The sequence below is a fragment of the Parasteatoda tepidariorum genome, chromosome 1, assembly GCF_043381705.1.
Source record: "Parasteatoda tepidariorum isolate YZ-2023 chromosome 1, CAS_Ptep_4.0, whole genome shotgun sequence".
Taxonomy (NCBI): domain Eukaryota; kingdom Metazoa; phylum Arthropoda; class Arachnida; order Araneae; family Theridiidae; genus Parasteatoda; species Parasteatoda tepidariorum.
In genome coordinates, this window is record NC_092204.1 from 5225105 (window position 1) to 5239692 (window position 14588).

At 28.2% G+C, this 14588-nt stretch overlaps 1 protein-coding gene and 1 long non-coding RNA gene across 9 annotated transcripts in view; one reads left to right on the plus strand and one right to left on the minus strand.

The window, feature by feature from the left end:
- The window catches only part of LOC107436775 (cell adhesion molecule 2), a 63109-nt gene extending 48954 nt beyond the window's left edge, over positions 1-14155 (minus strand). For 2 of the 8 annotated variants that reach the window (XM_071182581.1, XM_043050603.2), the window contains exons 1-2: positions 10799-11004; positions 10181-10241 (exon numbers count right to left, since the gene is read on the minus strand). The gene's annotated coding sequence lies outside the window, so the exon portion shown is untranslated. Of the gene's footprint in view, positions 1-9812; positions 9838-10180; positions 10242-10798; positions 11005-11720; positions 12322-14071 lie in introns of those variants that run through there. The other 6 variants (XM_043050601.2, XM_043050607.2, XM_043050606.2 and 3 more) reach the window with 6 other exon arrangements.
- On the plus strand, positions 3475-6309 carry LOC122270998 (uncharacterized). Its single transcript, XR_006226098.2, has 2 exons — positions 3475-3776; positions 6114-6309. It is a non-coding gene; the product is annotated as an uncharacterized lncRNA (long non-coding RNA).
- Positions 14156-14588: the final 433 nt, after the last annotated feature.

Consider the following 14588-nt stretch of genomic DNA (forward strand, 5'->3'; position numbering starts at 1 on the left):
AAATAATTCACAGTTAAGTAAAAGTTTAAGTGACTTCCACCACCTCGTTGATCTGAGACAACATATGACACGAGTTAAATAATTTTTTTAATTTCCTGTAATAATTGCTAGACATCGGATATATTAGATAAAAAAGGACTTCTCTGTGTTAAAAGCAATGAACTTGATCATGTATTTGAAAGCAACAATAAATTGAAAGCGATGAACTTGATCATTTATTTGAAAACGACAATAAATTAAAAAAGCAATAACCATTGATCTAGTTACGCCACTGGTGTTTTTTCTGTTTTGTTCTTTGGTATGATGTTTTTTTTGTTAGCATTGTTTTATTTAAAATAATTAAAAGTTGTAAGTTTTTTAACTTTGGTATTGGCAGTTTTTTTGAAAAATTGAGTTGTGTTTTAACACCCTTAACAACGTAGTTAATAATCTTGAGTGCGTAAAAGATGTAATTTATGAGTGATAGAGTCTTACTTGAAACGAAAAGAAAACTATGGTGATATATTTATATAAATTCGCATAAATTAAAAAAATTTTTTTTAATTAAAATATTATAAAATACTTAATTTGGTAAGTAAAAAAAACGTAAGATACTTTTGTAAATTAAAGATGAAACAATCATAAGTTTCTAACAAATTCTTTAGCTATTATTTTTTCCCCCGTTTATATCCTTGAAACTTTTTATCATACTTTTGATAATCGTGATTTACAAATAGAAGGTATTAATGGTAAATAGTGACGGGAATTAAAATTAGTTTTCTTATTTGACACGCTTCCCTTTTAATTAAAATCTTTCATTAAGACCTTTTCTTTCGACTTTCACCTTTCCTGATTGAAATATTAAGCATTAACTGAACGGAGGAAAAAATAGAGTCATTTTTTTCTCTCACTTCGTTAACGTTACTCTCCAGACAAGAAGAAAATGATAGGTGGCAGATTTCTTATTCATTAATTGTTTACGAAGACTTAGAATATATATATANTATATATATATTTATTTATTTGATGAAACGCATAAAAATGGAAAAGAAATAAACTGTAGGAAAAAAGGGAAAAAAGCAAAGACAGGAACAACGTGGCTGACAGAGTCACAAAGAGAGTCAATACAGCCAAGAGAGAGGTAAACCACACTAGCTGTGAAATTTAGAATAAGGGTACACGGTAAATGATGCAATCAGGAATTTTGCACATCATCTATTGCCGCACATTGTTGGGACCTTGGACATAAATTTAACTTTGATAACGCCAACTTTTTTTCACCCCGACACATCAGTTTATCTCGATGCTCTGGGATTATGCTCCATTTATATCGTATAACTATTTATTTTCTATTTTATATAACCGTCGCTGAGCAGCCGATCTAATTTTTTGGGGTTTACCACTACTAATTTCCAACACCGTAGCATTGCAATTTTGAACCCTATCCAGACGACAAGGGAACTCCTGGACCAAGTATAGGGCGAATTTGCCTTCAGTGGAGGACTTCTTGATTAAACTAACACGCAATTGCGTTACGTGGAGAGGAAAACCATGAAAATCTCCCACGGTTAGCTTGACGGGAAGGGGACTCTAACCCATGATCCGTCTACCACTGAGGATATTTCCCTTCAGCACTGTAGTCAATGCAAGCCGGGTGCGGAATTTGAATCATCCAGCCATCGCCTTGATTCGAACCCGGTTCACCTCATTGGAAAGCGATCGCTTTATCCCCTAAGCCACCACCGCTCTATCATATTACATTTATATAAATGCTGATGATGTCAACTCCGTTACTTCATTACAATCTACGATGAAAAATATCATGAACTCATTTGACTGTTTCGCCGCCATTGTTTTCATTGGCTACCACAGCTTCTTTTATTTGTTTTTTTACTACCCGTCGTTTAATTTTTTTTCTCCATTTTTTTCCCGTTGATTACTTTGTCTACACTACTACTAACTATTAATTTGTGTTTTTTTTTTACCATTTGATTCTTTTTCACGTGATTTCATGCGTGAAAATAGGGGTCTTGTTTTGAGTGCTCGAAATATATTGAATTTATCTACGTTAGTTTTTAAGTAAATGGAATCTTCTGCTTACATGCTTATTTTTCCTATTCACTTTCTTGGGATGATTAGTTATCATTTTTCAAAAATAATTCATTCCTCTTTTTAGTTATGTTTGGTTTACGAAGAGTTTTATTATATCATTTTTATACAACTTTAGTAATGTGTCTGTGCTATTTTTTATGTAGAAAGTTGTTTATAAACTGTAATTATAATGATTCGAAAACAATTAAACGTTGCATTTTCATCTGAGTTTTATAGTTGATCTCGTCATCTACTCAAGAAAAAACGGAAAACTTTATTCGTAATCGATTAAATTTGGCTATAACTAGAAGAAGTAATCACTATTAGAAGTCGATTCAGATCTAAACTTGTTTTGTTATTCAGCACAAAGCCATTTAAGCACTCTAGATAGTCGAAAAGTTAGCTAAATTCTAGATTCTGGTAAACAAGGTCTTCATTTTTGCGTGATTTCTTCCCCCCCCCCTAACAGTCCCCTTCACCTACCTAATAACTAGAATCGACTTCGGTAACAGAAAGTGAAGTAGTCATGCTCTCATGCTTTTTCATAATTAAATGAAACATTTGTTTGTAAGTTTGTTTACTTCTATAATAGGTTGGGGAAAAATACAAAAGTTAAAAAAAAAGAGAATTTGCACAGACTCAACACATTTTTAATAGAAATTTCATCTTTTTCGTCTACCGGGTACGCGTACTTTTAATTATTTTCGCTTTGAAGTTAACATATTGTTTAGATATAGTTGTGAGCACGTAATTATTTTTCTAAAACAAAAAATTAATTAAATATCTACCATTTTCTTAAATATTATCGTTAGAACATTGTTTCTAACACTTGCCTCTAAAATTAAAAAAGAGAAATATAATTCTTTTTTTTTAAAGTCAATTCCTACTTAGGCCAACAAAGAAAATTTTTATTTTAGTTACTTTCTAATAAACAATTACAATTTTTTCTCCCATATAAAACTAAAATTAATTATTTAAATTTAATGAATGAATTAATATTTGAAAAAACTGTATTAACATCAAGTGTGATCCCCTATAATTAAAAAAAAATGTATTTGAACTTGAGAGTGGATGAATAAAAAGTATTTTATGAACGATTCAAAATTTGAACAAGATATATAGGGAGAGTGTGAACTAATAGTAGGAATTGAAAAATAAGCGACCAAGTATCAGACAACTATAAAAGTATAAATTTGGTTACTAGGACCACACGTGCAGTTCTTTATTGAATTTATTTGACACAGCGAATATAAAATATTTAAATGTGCGGAATAATCTTTTTTTCTTTGTTCAAATAAAGCTATAAGCTAGAGACTATCACTGATGTTATTTTTAAAATATGTGAAAAACTNTCTTGTAAAAAGAATTTAACATGTTATAAACAACAATTAAACAAGTAATGTGAAAAAACATAGTTGAAATTTGGGGCTAAGTTACCCAGTTTAAAAATTATGACAAAAAATTTACGTTAAATGGACTATAATAAATGTATTTTTTTCTTTGTATAGAATTATGAACTGTTGTACACTAACAGAAATAGTTTTAGATCATTTGCGTTATCTGATGATATCTCACAGTTTGATCTAATATTATCACTATATTTCAGGTGGTCTGGTAGATAAATGCATTAAAGAACCTGTAGTTCTGGCTAAAGCTAAAAGAGAACAAATTAAAGCTGTGCATCTACCATATGATGAATATTTAATGTAAGTATTCAGTAAAAAATCATTATTGTCATACTTTCAAAAATGTAGAATTGAAAAAGTATTTTAAATCATTTTTTTTTTATAAGTATAAAATTTAAAATAAACATTGTTAGTAGTTGTAGGAATATTAAATTGTATGACGCTTTTCCAAAAAATTATCATTCCAAATGAACAATAGTTTATAAGTAATGCTATTTTGACTTGACTACAATATTATAAAAAGTAGGTCAAAATGTGAAGGAAACTGAAGAGAAAAGTTATATTCATTAAACATAAGTATTTTGGGTTGATCATAATAATTTCTTGGTTATACCTATGATGGAACATGCTGAACTGATATTAAACAAGTGTGATGTAATAAATCTGGATACAGATTGAATTTATAATTTTCTAGTTTTAAGTTTAAGCATAAAGTTTATTGATTTAAATTGTTTTTTTTTATTTAAGTTTATCATGAATCTAATAAAAATGAGATATCTTTATGATTTTTTTTCTTATTTATTGTACTTTTTTATTATTATAAAACATTAAACTTAACAAGAATGGCATTTCAAATGCTGTGAATAAAGCAAAAGTCTATGGCAAAAATTAATTGGGCTGTTGTCCATTCGTTCTCAGATCTATGACCTCTTAGTGTCTTTCAGAAATAAGACTTTTGATAGTGTGGAGTACTGTACTTAGTGTTATGCAGCCAAAATCTCTTTCCCTCTCTCCACTAATACTGCAGTTTATAAAATCAAGGCTTCGAGACCCTAAAGGGAACAATGTGGCTCCTCAACGAGGCAATAATCCTCAGGTGGGGGGATAGTATTCAAAGGGAGAAAATTGCAATCAATAATAATAGAGCTGCGATGGCTCAGGTTATAGAGCGCTCGTCTTCCAGTGAGGTGAATCGGGTTCGAATCCCAGTGATGTCTGGTCAATAAGAATTCCGCACCTGGCTTGCACCGATCAAAGTGCTGACGTGAAATATCCTCAGTGGTAGGCAGATCATGGGTTAGAGTCCCCTTGCTGTCAGGCTAACCGTGGAAGGTTCTCATGATCATCTCCATGTAACACAAATGCAGGTTAGTTCCATCAAACAGTCCTTTACAAAGGCAAATTGCTCCCAATATTTGATCCAAGAGTTTACTTGCCTTCTGGATTGGGTGCAAAATTACAACGCTACGGAGTTGAACATTATTTGTCGTAAACCAAAAAATTGGGTCGGCTGTTTAACGACAGTTATAAATTAAATTTAATAATAATAAGAAAAGCCAGCCAATCGCTCCTCATCTGACTCCCATCAACATATTTAGTATAAAAAAAAGATTTAGTTAGGTCATCCAGCTTCTCATAAAACAAAGAAGTAGGTTGGAGATTTGCATCAAAGAAGACCTATGCTTTAATCTGACAAACAAAACGCCTGATATTCAAGCTTTTACAAAACTCCGCCAAACACAAGACATTTCCAGCACAATTTTTCCAGATTAAATTACAAAATAAATTTAAAAATATATACTCTTGTTTCCATTTTAGCGCTTCAAATATCACCTCTTTTGGAATGAAAAAAACGTGAAAGGGATGCACATTTTTTTAATTTCATTTTCTACAGTGACTGTATAAAATTGCTTCATTATTTACATTTAAATTAAAATCAGATATAATTTAGCATATATTCAAATTTATTGATGCGCACTTGCAAGTAAGTTTTGCAAATATTTGACAATTTTTGCTTGCTTTTTAAAAGATATAGCATGACTAAAGTACTATAAAGTGGTGAATTATGTAAGCCTACGAATTATTTAGAAATAGTGGTAGATAAAAATCTACTAAATTGAATTTGTTAAACAAAGAATCACAATTGATAAACTACCACTTTAACTGGCCTCTCTGGGGACAGTGGGCAACAAACGATTGGGAACCACTGGTTTAAATTGAAATTTTAATTACTTCCTTGTAAGCACCATCTAGACGATGAAAACATTTCGTTAATTTATTGTTTAAAACTAATTAAAATGTTAGGATCAGAGTTGATGAGTTTGAATATTTAAATACAGTTGTGATGTACCTTACTATAAAATGTAAATGTATAATGTTGGCTTAATTATTAATCAAGTTTATTTATGCTATACTAGGTAATTTCGAAAGGTAACCAAGCTGGTCACCACAGGCTGCAAGTTTATCTATAAAATACAAAATTGATTATTGAAAAATTAGAATCTTGCTGCAGTTATATTCTTACCATAATTTCATTTATTAATTATAAATCTCCTTAATTTATACCTTTGTTCTAAATGTTTGTTATAAAATTAATTGTGATATGTTTCTTATAGTTTTGCAATGTAATGTTTTTAGGTGGGGTAGAGGAAACAAGAGTCTTCCTTTAAATATTCTATTGGATATTCTTTTGGAAATGAAAAACACCAATGACTGGAATAAGGCATTTAAGCGAGTACCTCAAAGGAAGTTAGTAAGAAGCTTGGATTTGTTTTCTGAATTTTGAAGAACAGCATATTATCAAAAATGAAATAAATAAAATTGTTACTGTCAATTTGTTGTTTTCTTTTTTAAAATATTAATTGTTAAAATTTGTAAGTATGTTTATACTATATTTTCTACTACATTACAATACGTACTACTAATAAATCTACATTTTCACAATAGAATTATCAATACATTAGACCCTCTTTATGTTGTAGTTTAGGTTAAAAAATAAATTGCGATGTAAGGTCATCCGAAGCTAAATTGCACAAGGGTTGTAAACCACAGTTATCCGGTTTTGATGAAACTTGCGGAGTTTTATCCAGGGTTCGTTGATTTAAATCAGCTTGATTTAAATCACGATTTAAATCATGATTAAAATCAAATGATTTTTTTAAAAAAATCATTGATTTAAATCAATTGATTTTTATATATATATTATATTGATTTTAAAAGTTAAAAAACAGTGCTTTAAATTATTGATACTTTTATTATTTTCTTTTCTTAGTTTTAAAATTTACTTTAAATAAATTGCTGCATTTATTAATTTTAGTTAACGAAATTACTTTCTTTCTTGGTGTGTGTTAAACACATTTGAAATTACATGTTTAAAATATTTTGATTCTTAACATTGAAAGTACAGATTAAAGTAAATATTTAATGCTATCTTAATATAGACTTGCATAGCTATAGAAAGTAAATAAACATGATTTTTTTTCATAAAGAAAAAAAGCAAATGTTAACCTTTTGATTAAAAAAGCATGGAATTCTAATCTACATTATAGTTTATTGATGGAAATTTCTACATTTCTAAAGCTTGAGGCTACATTAAAAAGAAATTACCTTAATATGCCAAAAATAGAAAGAAAAAAAAAAGCTGAGTTCAGATATTTTTTTCCTGATATAGTGTCATTCTTCCCTTTCAAAGTCTATTTGAAGCAGAAGGGTTATTCACTGGTATTTTTTTTCCTCAAAATATGTTCACGGTATCTTTGAAATTATCAGATTTTCTTTTGTGAAAAAAATTTCCAATGAGTATATAGATTTTTAAAAAATGTTATTTAGCTTAACTTATGTATTTTGATATAGGATTAAAAATGATTATTTTAACATAAAAATATATAGATTGAATATTTATTTTTTGATGAATGACAACATTTATAAACACAATCTGTTGCATTTATTTTGCCATTTTATAAATCAAGAGAAAAAAAAAAAGAGATCACAATTTAAAATTAAAATTATGGTGTGCTAATTGAAACTTTGTGTTACTAGTTAAAGTAGTATTCTTTAAATTATCTTTTTTATCTTGTCTTTTAATTTCAATCATGCTTTTGTATTAAAATGGTCGCTATGCATTATAATGAAAAATTATTTTAATAAGTTAGAGCTTCTAAAATATTGTTATAATATAGTTTTAATATTAATTTAATTTTGATTAAACATTTATAAAGTTTTTTTAATCATAAATTATAGCTCTTATAATGTGTTTGAATAAAAATCAAAAAAATCTGATTTAAATCAAAAAAATCCGATTTAAATCAAAATAATCCGATTTTTTTGATTTTTTTAAAAAAAATCAAAAAAATCACGAACCCTGATATGTAGTAACAAAACTGCGTTAACTTTTATTTTTAATTACTCTTCATCTTGCGCCCACATAATTTAGGGGTGGTCTTTATTTAGGGATGGGAAACTGAGACAAGAAGAAATGCTTATGGTTACATTCTATTCAATAGATAGTTTTAAAAATCGGCATATGTATTTTATGTAAAAATTTCAAAATTACCGGAAAATGATGTAAAAATCTGTCGAAGACAGAAAAAAGTTCATAGTATCCGATTTACTCTCTTCTTTTGGCTCGCTATATCCACAAAAAATAATATATGCATATAGCAAGGCACGGGAGAGAACGTTTCGTTCACTATATCCGGGAGTTCACTATGCCGGGGTTTGACGGTATTTATATAAACGGAAGAGTTAAACATTTTAGTATAAATGTAACCCTTTTTTCATAAAAAAAGGATATGTATTTTATACAAATAAAAATGAAGAATTATTTTGTAAGAAATGTCTGTTTGACATAAAAATGCTAACATTTCTAAACTAGAAATTTTAAAAATCTCCTCAAGAACTATAAGAATGTAAGTTTTACTAAGAATTTGTGGTCTGCATGGTAGGTTTAAAATATGAGATTTGGAACTAAAATGCTTCTTGATTTATTTTTGTTTAGAAGTACTTGCATTTTTAGAGCACAGTTCTTCCTCCATTTTCTTTTAAACTTATATTTCGTGTAAGGAAATTGTTTTAAACTGTTTATTTTTTTAAATAAATGAATAGTTTTTAAACAATTTCAACTTTCATTTTGTAAACAAAACACTTAAGTTAAAAACTGTTTTCGTAAAAATAAAAAATGTTTGAAATATTCAGAAGCCCGAAACTGATGTTTTTTTTTTATTTTTTTATTTACTGTTCAATGCAATTGATAGTATTTGAATGAATGAAAGCAAGAACTATTTTGATATTTTTCATATTTTGGTTTTCATAAGTTAAAAATTTATGATAAGTTAAAAAAATATCTTTAGAACTTGTCAAAAAAAATCATTAGATTCTATACACATGGTGCCTCAAATCAATGTTAACGAGCAGTTATATTACTAAGTATCGTTATAAAAGGAAGGACAATTAGAAATCATGATAATTATTTGTTACGATATACAGTTATGTGTATAGTTACTCGTTATTATTAACCGTTCATTGTAATAATTAATTGTAAAACATTAATGATAACCATAATAATAATTATTATTATGATAATTATTATTATTTTAAATAGTATTGTAATAGTAATTATTATTCTAATAATTATTATAATAATGATAATTATTATTATAATAATGATAATTATTATTATAATAATGATAATTATCATTTTAATTATATTATAATAATTATTACTAAAATAATAATTACCATTATAATTATTGTAACAATTACAAGAATAATTACTTGTATAATAGTAATTATTATTACAAATATTATTATTATATAGCTTCATTTATTATAAAAGTAATATTAAACATACATCACCACATGCAAGTTTAATTGCTACTGATAAAATCCATTAATTTTGTGTCATTTCCTCCATAAAATGCGTTAACAAGTTTGAAACGTTCTGAAATATTTTGGAAAATAGGAAAAGTGAATCTCAAAGAAAAGTTTGTCAAATAGAAAATTCATTTCGCTATTTGGAAGTTATTTTACGAGGAAACTTCCAAAATGTTCTTCGTTCCTCGGGGGGAAAAAATCGCAAAATAGGGAAAATCGCAAAATGAAAATTCGTTAAATAGAAATCTGTCTGTAATTTCATTTTCTTTTCTTTTATAAAGGCGTAGGAAGGTTGCTCCATTATTAAGTATATTTAAAGAACTCAAATTCAGGCCGAAGTTGTTATTTACCGCTACAAAACTATTTACTGTAAGTAGGTAATTTTGAGACATAACTCTATTTTATACCACCAACCAAATATAAAAAGGCAACATAAAAGAAATTAATTTTAACGAATGCAAATACCTAAATAAGTTGATACTTGAAACAACCTGCATTAGTCGTCCCCATACACCGAGACTGAGTAATAAATAAAACATGGTGTCGTAAACAAACATCGTTCAGTTTACAGTCACTGTCAATGTATTGTGTCTTTAACTAAATTTTGGTGAAGTCAGTTGCACCATGGAAGTTTCCCGATCATACTTCACAATTTATGGTGAAACTAAAATAAAATGGTGTTTCATTTAACTAAACTTAGAGGATAATGAGAAGCTTTGCATCAAATACTGGTTAAAAATTTGCAGAGTTTTTTTACAGTGTAATACAAATTGCATCTTTCACTGATACATTGTATTTATAAAGTTTATATTTCAAATAAATTCTATACATACCTGAACACTGTTGTTTATTTTCTATCGTTCTAAAATACACTTCACATTATTCCAAGCACAGCTAAAAATATTAAAAAATATTATCGTTCAAATTTGCTGTTTCATTAATATGGTGCCGAGTTGCATCACGCTATCGAAATTCTTAAGTTTAACTCTGAGACACAACTTAAACAGAAAGCGTGGTTCAGTTCAATACGGTATTAGCAAAGTGGTAGAAAATGTGCACTACATATTTTGGTATTAAGGTTCAACAATGAATTCTAATATTATTAAAATGAACCAGATCATCGTACCAATTTGAGGCTGCTTTAATATCGTTGTAAGTTGAGCCATTTCTTAAATTTAATTACACAAAGTTTCAATTTGAATAGAAAATGTGGTTCAATTTAATACTATTTAGGGTGGTAGCATATCTGCTCTAAAAACATCAATATTGTGGTTCAACATTGAATCATAATTTGTATACATATATTGCACCATAATACCGTTCAAGTTTTCTAAAAAAAATTTTATAGGTGCTTAAACTACATTATCGTGTTATGTATTAAACTTATAACTATATCATAAGTTTAATTACGCAATGCTATAGTTGAATAGAAAGATGGTTTAAATTAACACCTTGTTGAGGTTGCAGCGAATCTTTACTTAATTAGGGTTAAACGTTGAACCAGTTATTCTAAGAGAAAAGTAATATGAAAACTATACTACGATTTGGGGGTTAATAAACTAAGGTAACAATAATAATAAGTTCATTTAAAAGATGCTATGGTTTAACAGAACGATGGTTAATTTAATTGACGCTGCGGCAAATCTGTACTTAATTATGGTTCAATGTTGAGCCAGTAATTCTGAGAGTAAGTTAATATGTAAATTACTAGATACTCTTTGGGCGTCAGTAAACTAAGATAACGAAGCTACGATTTCCCTCCTCATGACGTCACGCTGTACACAGAGATTGCAAGCAAAGATATTATGAAAACTTTGCATCAATAGTTCGATTTTTTTGTAATATTAGATTTCAAACTTTATACAATTAACACATTATTTTTTTTGAAAAACATAGTTTAAAAAATTTTTCTTGGCCAAATTATTAAATTAAATACCATTTTAAACTACTAAAACTATTTTAGTAGTTGTCGCAAATAACGCTATAAATACTTTATTTTAAAATTTTTATTTCTTGACTTTTATTTTTATTATTATTTTACTATGAAAAAAAGTTTAATGCATACATCGACACTCTTTTAGTTACATATTGTTCGATAACAATAATTTGGTTTGGGTAAATTTAGAATCCTGATCTTAAAATGTGTTGTTAATGACAATTTCTTTATACTTAATCTTTAGGAAACAGCTATCTTAAACGCTAATCACTGTAACAAAATATTAATTTAGGTTCATAATAATATTATAAATTTTACAATTGCTTATAGATATATAAATTTAAAAGAATACAATTAAAACATTATAAATATTTAGAATAACTTCATTAAAAATATGTTATGAAATTCGGAGAATTTTAACTATTAATTATTTATACCTTTCATTTTAGTTTTCTTCATTTTCTTTGACTTTATCCATTTTCTAATTTTTTCATCTGTCTTTCTTTTTGAAGAAGCTGGGCGGTTTCAATTTAGATGGCGAATACTTATAAAAGTTCTGAAAGATTAAATAAGCGTATTACTGTTTTATTCACTGCGGGATATCGTCCCTCGAATTCATTTATAAGTTCTTTGATGACACTTTTTGATTTTCTGTAAGAGGTTCCATGCACTCTTTGAAAAATGTTCTCAAATTACTGACACACTTTCATCCATGCTGCTGACGGAACAATTAATCCCCCCTTAGATAAGGGAGCACTTGGTAGAGCGTAGGACAATTTTAAAATCATTCCAATTGGCAATCCAAGCAAACGATTTCTCATATCAATCTTTTTAATCTTCTTTCAAGTAATGCTTACTGCATATTCATGATATTTAATATTAACTGGGTCATTTCGTTTGCAACTTTGAAGCCATTGCTTTCATAGTTATTCATTTACTTAAGGGAACACGTGGAAAATTATATTTTTTCCTTGTGTGTTTCTATCAGAATTTTTGCAAGCTGCAATCGCACTAACTGACATTTCGTTAATAATTCTAAATTTTTGTAATTTACTTTAAAAAAAACTGAGGAAAATCTTTATAGAAAACAAAGAATGTTTTGGAATATATCACAAAAAGGAATGCTCCAATATTAGTTAGAGCTAGTTAGACCGAAAGCTCCGTTCTTGAAGTTTCCAGTTTTAAGCGACCTTGACCTCATAGGCGAATATCGGAGGTTTGGAGTGGCGAGAGTTTCTTAGGAGTGAACCTATTATGTCTTTGAACAACCAATTCCTGTGCATGATGTCCTCAAAAAACGAGCATCAGTAGATAAGAGTTTTTGACAATCCGGCGATTTCTACAGGAAATTGACATCGGACAAAAAATCATCTTCCACTTGAGTCATAAATTGGAACACCAGATGAGAGCCATTGTTCCGTTTCTTTCTGAGATTCGATCTATTTCTATTCATGGGAGAAGTCGATAGATACGCCTTTATCACAGTGGATTTCTTTTTTTCTTTATTTTTTCCCTTAATAAGACGCCTATAGAATAATATTTATGAAAAAATTAAGTTTGTTATTTAAATAAGTACTCTTTTATTTGATTTTTTATCATATGTCCGCAGAAATTAAGGTTCATTCCTGTAAATAATATAATAATGAAATATGAATTATTATACTCTTATCATTAACAATAATTAATTATAATATTGTTAATTATCATTAATAATGTAATATGATATATTACGTTACTTAATAGTTATTGTATATTCAAGTGTGCAAAAAACTGTTTTAGTTGTCTCTTGTAGAAATTTTTAAATATGCTGGAAAAGTGCCAAGTTTACGAAGACAGACAATTTGTAAAATAGATAATCTGATTTAAGTTAAAGCATGCAAAAAGAATTACTTTTGACAATTATTAACATAAATGGGTTTAAAAGAATTTATCTAAAATAGAAAAAAAAATTAAATTATTCTACGTTCTATTTTTATTTAAATTATTGTTAGTTTTTTAATTGCAATGATTAAAATACAATTTAAGCTAATGATAATTTTTTTCTTTTTAGATTTCGAGTTTTCTTAATTGCTCAAAATAAAATAAAATTATTATTTATACGGCTTAAATATTAATTTATTTAATATAAAAATTATAGTTGTGCATTTTGGATGTTAATATAAATTTATTTTTTTATCTTAGAACAATAACTTTATACAGCTGGTGTCTTTTTATGCTATCATACAACAAATTATATCATTACGTAATATAAAATTCATAATTGGGTTCAAAAAGTTCAATATTCACTTCTGCTTTAAAAAAAAAAAATTTCTTAAAAATTTGGAAAACAAACTCGACAAACAATAAAAATGTGCTTTATGAAGTTCAATTTTCATACTGATATTATTTTCAGTAAAACTGCATTTTTTTATAAAAAAAAAAAAAAAGGAAGAAAAACATATCGTGTAAATTTTTTTAAAAACATTTCTGTATAATTTTTCTTTTAGCCTGTATAGAACAATAATATTTAGGTGTATTCGTTTTTTGAGATCCTGATATGCGTTTCCTGAGTTTTTTTAAAAATATTTTTATGCAACAATCAAAAGAACTGATCTAATTTGCAAAATCACACTTTTACGATAAAAAAGTTCCTGTAAGGTAAACAAAATATTTTGGACTCAAAATTACATTTTATATTATATAACCATACATTTGAATATGAATGACATAAAATACTTCACAGCGTGTACCATATTGTTTTATCCTTAACGTAACAAAAAATTAAAAACATGTTTTGATAACTACATACCATGATGAAAATACAGGTACTTTTCCGATCAAGCATCATCTAGGCAGTCAGTGTTTGGAAGGGTGACCACCCACGAACACCACGCTCCGTTGGCGTAACTTTTACAGACGTGGGGGCTAAGGGGATAGAGCATTCACCACCCAATGAGGTCAACCGGGTTCGAATTCCAGCGATGACTTGTCGGTCTGAATTCCGCACCCGACTCGCACCAACCACATTGCTGACGTAAAATATCCTCAGTGGTAGACGGATCATGGGAAAGGGTCCCCTTGCAGTCAGACTTACCATAGAGGATTTTCGTGGTTTTCCTTTTCAATTTAAAGCAAATTTGGGTTAGTTCCATTAAAAAGTCTTCCACGAATTTCTCCCAATAATTGTTCCTATAGTTCCCTTGTCTTCTGTATTAGGTTCAAAATTACAAGGTACGGAGTCAGATTTGTCGTCGTAAGCGCAAAATTGGATTGATTGTTCAATGACTGTTATAAACTCGAACCTGAGACCTTTCCAACATCAATGA